The sequence below is a fragment of the Dromiciops gliroides genome, chromosome 3, assembly GCF_019393635.1.
Source record: "Dromiciops gliroides isolate mDroGli1 chromosome 3, mDroGli1.pri, whole genome shotgun sequence".
In the NCBI taxonomy this organism is placed as follows: Eukaryota; Metazoa; Chordata; class Mammalia; order Microbiotheria; family Microbiotheriidae; genus Dromiciops; species Dromiciops gliroides.
The window spans coordinates 586,025,222-586,031,221 of NC_057863.1; the positions used below are offsets into that span (position 1 = coordinate 586,025,222).

Below are 6,000 nucleotides of genomic sequence, written 5' to 3' on the forward strand. Positions count from 1 at the left end.
GAGAAGTGGAGAGGCAGCATTGGCTCGCTGGAATTGAATTGAATTGAAATGGAGGTAGAGATGGAAATGTAAGATATGAGATACTGGGAAGACAGAAGGGATACTGAAGGGACTGAGGGGAAAAAGAAGTCAGGGGAGAAAGAAGAAGAGTTACAGAGAGGAAAGATAATAGATACAAGATAGTACAATGGGGTCAGAGGAGAAGGTAGAAGGGACTAGAGGAAAGAAGAGACAAAGGAGAGAATTCCAAAATGTGAGAGCTGGAAGGGAAAAACACGGGACCACAGGAATCAGATCTGGAAGAGATCTCAGAGGCCATGTAGTACAAATGTCTCATTTTACAGATGAGAAAACTGAGGCTCAGGGAAGTTAAGTGGTTTCCTCAAGGTCATGTGCTAATTAATCAGGGACTTGAACCCTGGTCTTCTGCCTCCTTTGTGAGGAAAAGAATCAGAGTAGAAGGGAAGGATAAAGATTGAGAGAAAAGCTCTTAATAAATGCTTGTTGAACTGAATGGCAAGAGAGAATTGGATTTTTGGGAAGGTACTAACAAACTTGAGTGTGTCCAGACAAAGGGGACCTCTCTGAGCCTGGAGAGGACCAGAGGGATCACTCAAGGAACTCAGGATGCTCCCTCACCTAAACTGAAGACCTGGGAACAGGATAGCTGTTGAGAATTATTCCAAAGGCTTTCTGTGGCAGGTTTTGCCAAGCAGTCTGAAGCTTGGGCATAATGTCCAGCTATCAACTGAGGACCAGTGTCCAAAGTCTGGAAAAGCTCATCACCAGGTTAGCTACTATAGGATGAATTTTTCAGCCATGGAAACTTTCAATCTATTCCAGAACTACTTCCCACTTTTTGGTGGTCTATTATATATTATATTTTCATAGTCTTTACCATACACAAAGCACTTTCATACACACAAGTGGTGGTTTTTTTGTGGGGGGGGGGTTGGGGGTTTTGCAGGGCAATGGGGGTTAAGTGACTTGCCCAAGGTCACACAGTGTCAAGTGTCGGAGGCAGGATTTGAACTCAGGTCCTCCTGAATCCAGGGCCAATGCTTTAACCACTATGCCACCTAGCTGCCCCACAGACAGTTTTTCTATGGTAGGAAGGGCAGATTATCCCCATTATGAATGATAAAACTGAGGCTTAGAGAGAGGGAATGTTTCATGCACAGTCACTCAATAGAACCTCTAAGTAGCAGAGCTCAGCCCTCTGTCTTCTGAATCTAAGTCATGTTCTTTCCCCTCTACTAGGCTGTATTTTATATCAATATCCCTCTCCTTGTCTTCTCTTTGAAGGCTCCCCATCACAAGCCATGCAATAATCTTTTTTTTTTCTTCTTTCCCTTTGCATCTTTTGCCATTATCTATCTGTAAATGTATCTTTTGTCTGCTCACTTCTTCCTATTCTATTTTCTTCCATTGGCTTCCAATGCTTGGAATATCCTCCCATGTTAATCAGGCTAAAAGCTGTACTTTAATTCATTAGGTTCAATAAGAGACCTTTCCTGATTTCTACCCCACTCTCCTTGAAAAGTTATTAGGGGAGCAGCTAGGTGGTGCAGTGGATAGAGCACCGGCCCTGAATTCAGGAGGACCTGAGTTCAAATCCTGCCTCAGACACTTGACACTTACTAGCTGTGTGACCCTGGGCAAGTCACTTAACCCTCAATTGCCTCACCAAAAAAAGAAAAGAGAAAGAAAAGTTATTAGGACTCTCTCTCTTTAAATTACTTTACACATTTTTCCTATTCACTTGTGCATAGTTGTATGGACTCCTCTCTGCCTGCCCCTATAGGATGTGAGATACTTGAGGATAGTGAGCTTCTGCTTTTCATCATTATATCTCCATCACCCAGCACAGTCTGGGCATGTAGTAGGTGCTTAGAGCATATTTGTTGAAATATTGAGCTGATTGTTTTGCTTTGCCCCAGAGAGCATAACTAGGAGAAATGGGTGGAAATTGGAGAGAGGCAGCTTTAGAGTTGATGTAAGGAAAAATTTCCTGACAATCAGAGCTGTCAAAGTGGAATGAGATGTCTTGGGAGATAGCAGGCTCTCTTCACCTGAGGTCATAAGACCAAGCCCTTCATTTTACAGATGAGGAAACTATGCCCAGAGAAGGGACATGACTTTGCTAAGGTCATCTGGGTAGTAAGTGGCAGAACCAGGATTCACGCTCAGATCTCTTGACCCTAAGTTGTGCATTCTTTTCCCTGTCCCACAGTGCCTCTCACTATCCCAACACCAGCTAGATGATGCCAACGTCTTAGGGTTACTGTAAAAGGGATTGCCATTCAGGTATTTCTGTGGGGTCCCTTCCAAAGCTGAGAGTCTGCCACTCCATGGAAACAGAGGAGAAAGTGGAAAAAGAGGAGAAAAAAGAAGGGATGGAGGGAAATTAGAAAAGGCAGAAGGGGATCTATAGTGATAACATTAAGGGGGAAAGAAGAAAAAGAAGCTGAAAGAAGAGGAGAAAGAAAGAGATGAAGAGAGAAGAGAAAAAAGTACAGATTGGGAAAAAGGACGACGGAAAGAGAAATGTGGAGGGGGAAAGACTACAAGGCAGAAAGAAGGGAGACTAAGGAAAGACAGGTGAAAGATAAAGGGGAGAAAGGATGGGATCAGAGGAGAGAAAGAGAAGGAAGAAAGGAGACTGAACAGAGGACAGAGAAGAGAGAGAGAAGGTACCAAAAAAAAAAAAAAAAGGGACTACCTTTTCCCTTAGTTTTACTACAACAGAAGTAGCCACTTTTTGATGCACAGGAAGAGACTACTAGTGGACATGAATGAGGTCTTCCCCACTGTGTGGAAGCCTTGCAAATATGGAAATGGAACTCAGAGAGGTCGTGGTCTTAGCATTAGGAAAAAGCCTGCCCGTGTGGCAGAGAAGACAAACTGCCCCCACCCAGGGACATGGGGAGGTCAGGGAACTATGCTCCAGACTCAGGCTGAGGTAGAACCTCTGGGAATGGGTGCCAGTGATATGCAGGTGTGGGTGGATGCGCATGCTAGGAATGACTGGCCTCAGGGAGTGGCTGCTTCTCCTTTGGGGTGTGAGGGCAGCTGAGACCTGAGGTGTGGGGGTGGCTGTGTTGGTGTCTGAGGTGTTTAGGCAGCTGTTAAAGTGGGTGTGGATGTCATGTGTGGGCAACTGTGATGGGGTCTCCTCTGGTCTCCACAGAGAAGGATTGCTGGGGTATTGGTGGGCAGCTGTGATAGAATCTCCTGTGGGGTGTTCAATCAGCTGTCACAATGTTATTTGGAGTTTGCTTTTGAAGGAGGGGCTATGAATCTTTCTTTTTTTTGTCTTCCTATCCCAATTACCTGGCATAGTGCCTGACGCATGGTAGGCGCTTAATAAATACTTATCAATTAAGTGTGTAGGTGGTTGAGACAGTGCTTCCTCTGAGATACTTGAATGGCTATGACAGTGTCCAGGGCATGTGGGCAGTTGTGACAGTGGCCGGGAGTTTGCGGGTGACCACAAGGCACAATATTATCCCGGCCCTTGACCCTGTGGTTTCCAGTCCTGCCTACTCCACACTGCATTCATTCATTGTGCCATTCAGATCCTCCCCTCCTCCACAGTAGGGACTAAGGTAACTAGCCCCCTTCCAAACGGCAACTATCCCAGTTCAGTGAGACTCAAAACATTTCTCCAGTTCTCGTTTCTGCATCTCCAAAGAGAGAAATCAGGCAGTTTACACCCTGAACAGGATCTATGTTGACCCAAATGAACCAGCAGGCACAAAGTCTTAGCCCGAAGGGACCAGGGCAATGATCTGATCCAATCTTCTCGTTTTAGAGGAGGAAAGAAAAGGCCCATATGTGGGAAGTGACTTGCCCAAGGTCACACATAGTAAGTGATATATTTGGGACTAGAAAGCAAAACTCGACTCCCAGGCTAACACTTTTTCTACTTTTCATCTGCCTCTTTTTCTGTCTCTAGTCTTTCTCTTCTCTTTCTGTTTCTCTCCATTTTGGTCTTTGTCTCTGTTTCGGTCCCACACTCCACATGCAAGACGTCCCGACACATACATATGGGTGCACATGCACACACTCACACAACACTCACACAAGGAAAGCCACTTATCCACTCCCCGAAGCCACACGCTCACATACACACGCTGACCCACGGACACGCAGGCACACTCGGAGACGCACACATCCTCCCACAATTATACACACTCCAACACACCCGGCCCATCCAGGCTCCCCGAACTCACACACTCACACACGCACACGCAGGGCCCCCGACCCTCCTTTCGCTCCCCCTCCCCAGTCCCTCCCCACAGCCCCATCCCTCCCCCCCCCCCTCCATTGTCTCCTGACTCAGAACAAAGCCCCAGCTCAGCAGCCCTGGGCCGGGAGCTGGGGGCAGTGGACTCAAGGAGAGAAGGAGAAGGGGCCGGGGGCCTCGGGCTAGGGGGAGGGGGCCGGAGGGGCCGGGCGGGCACTGACCTCACCGCCGCCTCCGCCGGCGCCTCGTCTCCGGGCCGCCCAGGCGGCCCGCTCCGGGCTCCGCTATCCGCCCCCCGGGGCCGCGCCCGACCGGGGCCCGGAGCTGCTCATCCTCCGGCGCTTTCGCCTCCTCTTTCTTGGGCTCTGCCTCCGCCGCCCCGCCTTGGCTGCCCGTCTGGTCCCCACTCCAGTCCCGCAATTCGGCCGTCAGTCCCTCCGCCCGTCTGTCCGGGCGCCGCCTCCCGCTGCCGCCGCCGCCGCCGCCACCGAGGAGTCGAGATCCCCCCGCCCCTCGGGCCCCCCCAGCCCCCCGAGCCCCCCCACCCCAGCCGCCTGTAACCCGAGCCCCCGCCCCCCTCTCCGCGCGCCCTCCCTTTCTCCCTCCCCCGCCCCCGCCCCCTCCCTTCCTACGTCCCGGCCCCTCTGCCTTCTCCCCAGCCCTCCCTCCCTGGTCCAGACCTCCTTTCCCAGACTCAGGCTCTGGGTGAGCCCAAACCTCCCCGACTTGGTCCAGGTCGACCTCCATCCCCTTCTCTCCCATCTCCTTCTCCTCCTACATTTCCAGGATGGGTTTGAACTAGATGATCGCTAAAGTCCGTTCCAGTTTGAAATCCATAATCCTATGATCCTTCTCTCTCTCCCTCTTGGCATTTTTCTTTTTAACCCCTTTTTTCTCCCTAATCCCTATTTCTTTTATTCCCCGCTCTCTCCTTACTCTTCGTTCTCCTCTCTCTTTCCTCCATTCCCGCAATTCCCTAATCTTGATATCTTTCTCCCTATCACTCTTCTTGTTTTCTTACCCATTTCCTTCTCTCCCTTGTTCCCATCTCTCCTATGCTACATTCTCATTCTCTCTCTCTCTGTCTCTGTCTCTGTCTCTCTCTCTCCTCCCTTCTCTCATTCCATTTCCCCTATCCCGTGGCGCTCTCTCTCTTTGATTCATCCCTTCCTATCTACACAATTCTCTTTTCTTCCACTTACATTTTCATTCCCCACTCCATTCTTCTTACTGATCCCTTTTTTCTTCACTTATCTTTTATCTCATCCCCTTCTCCCCAAATACCCTTCTTGTATTCTCTCCTAATTGCTTTCTTTCTCCTATCCCTTCCTTTTCCATCACCCCTTCCTCTCAATCTTATCTTCTTTTTCCTTACTATCTTTTCTCCTTATTCCAGAATAAAAGAATTCAGAGAGACCTTAAAGGCTGCTTTAGCTCTGAGTGAGATTTTCTCCAACTTTTAGATATTGGTGATTTAACTATGGTAATAATCAGTATTATATGAGACAAATGGTGATTACAAATGGTGATTAAGTATTCTTTATTCTCTTAAATTGGTCAGTGTGTATATTATATCACTTGTTCTTTATGTGTTCTGAATATTCTTTAGTGGCTTAAGCTAATGCTGTAGTTATGTTCTTATGTATCTGTAAATTGCTTCTTGGTCATCACCTTTCTACTGTGGTTTTCTTTTTGCGGGGCAATGAGGGTTAAATGCCTTGCCCAGGGTCACATAGCTAGCAAGTGTCAAG

General features: G+C 48.3%; 1 protein-coding gene across 1 annotated transcript in view; it reads right to left on the bottom strand.

The window, feature by feature from the left end:
- Nucleotides 1-4,725, bottom strand: part of DCHS1 (dachsous cadherin-related 1) — an 83,067-nt gene extending 78,342 nt beyond the window's left edge. Inside the window, exon 1 of the mRNA XM_043992623.1 lies at nt 4,471-4,725. The gene's annotated coding sequence lies outside the window, so the exon portion shown is untranslated. The remainder of the gene's footprint in view (nt 1-4,470) is intronic.
- Between the last annotated feature and the right edge of the window lie 1,275 nt (nt 4,726-6,000).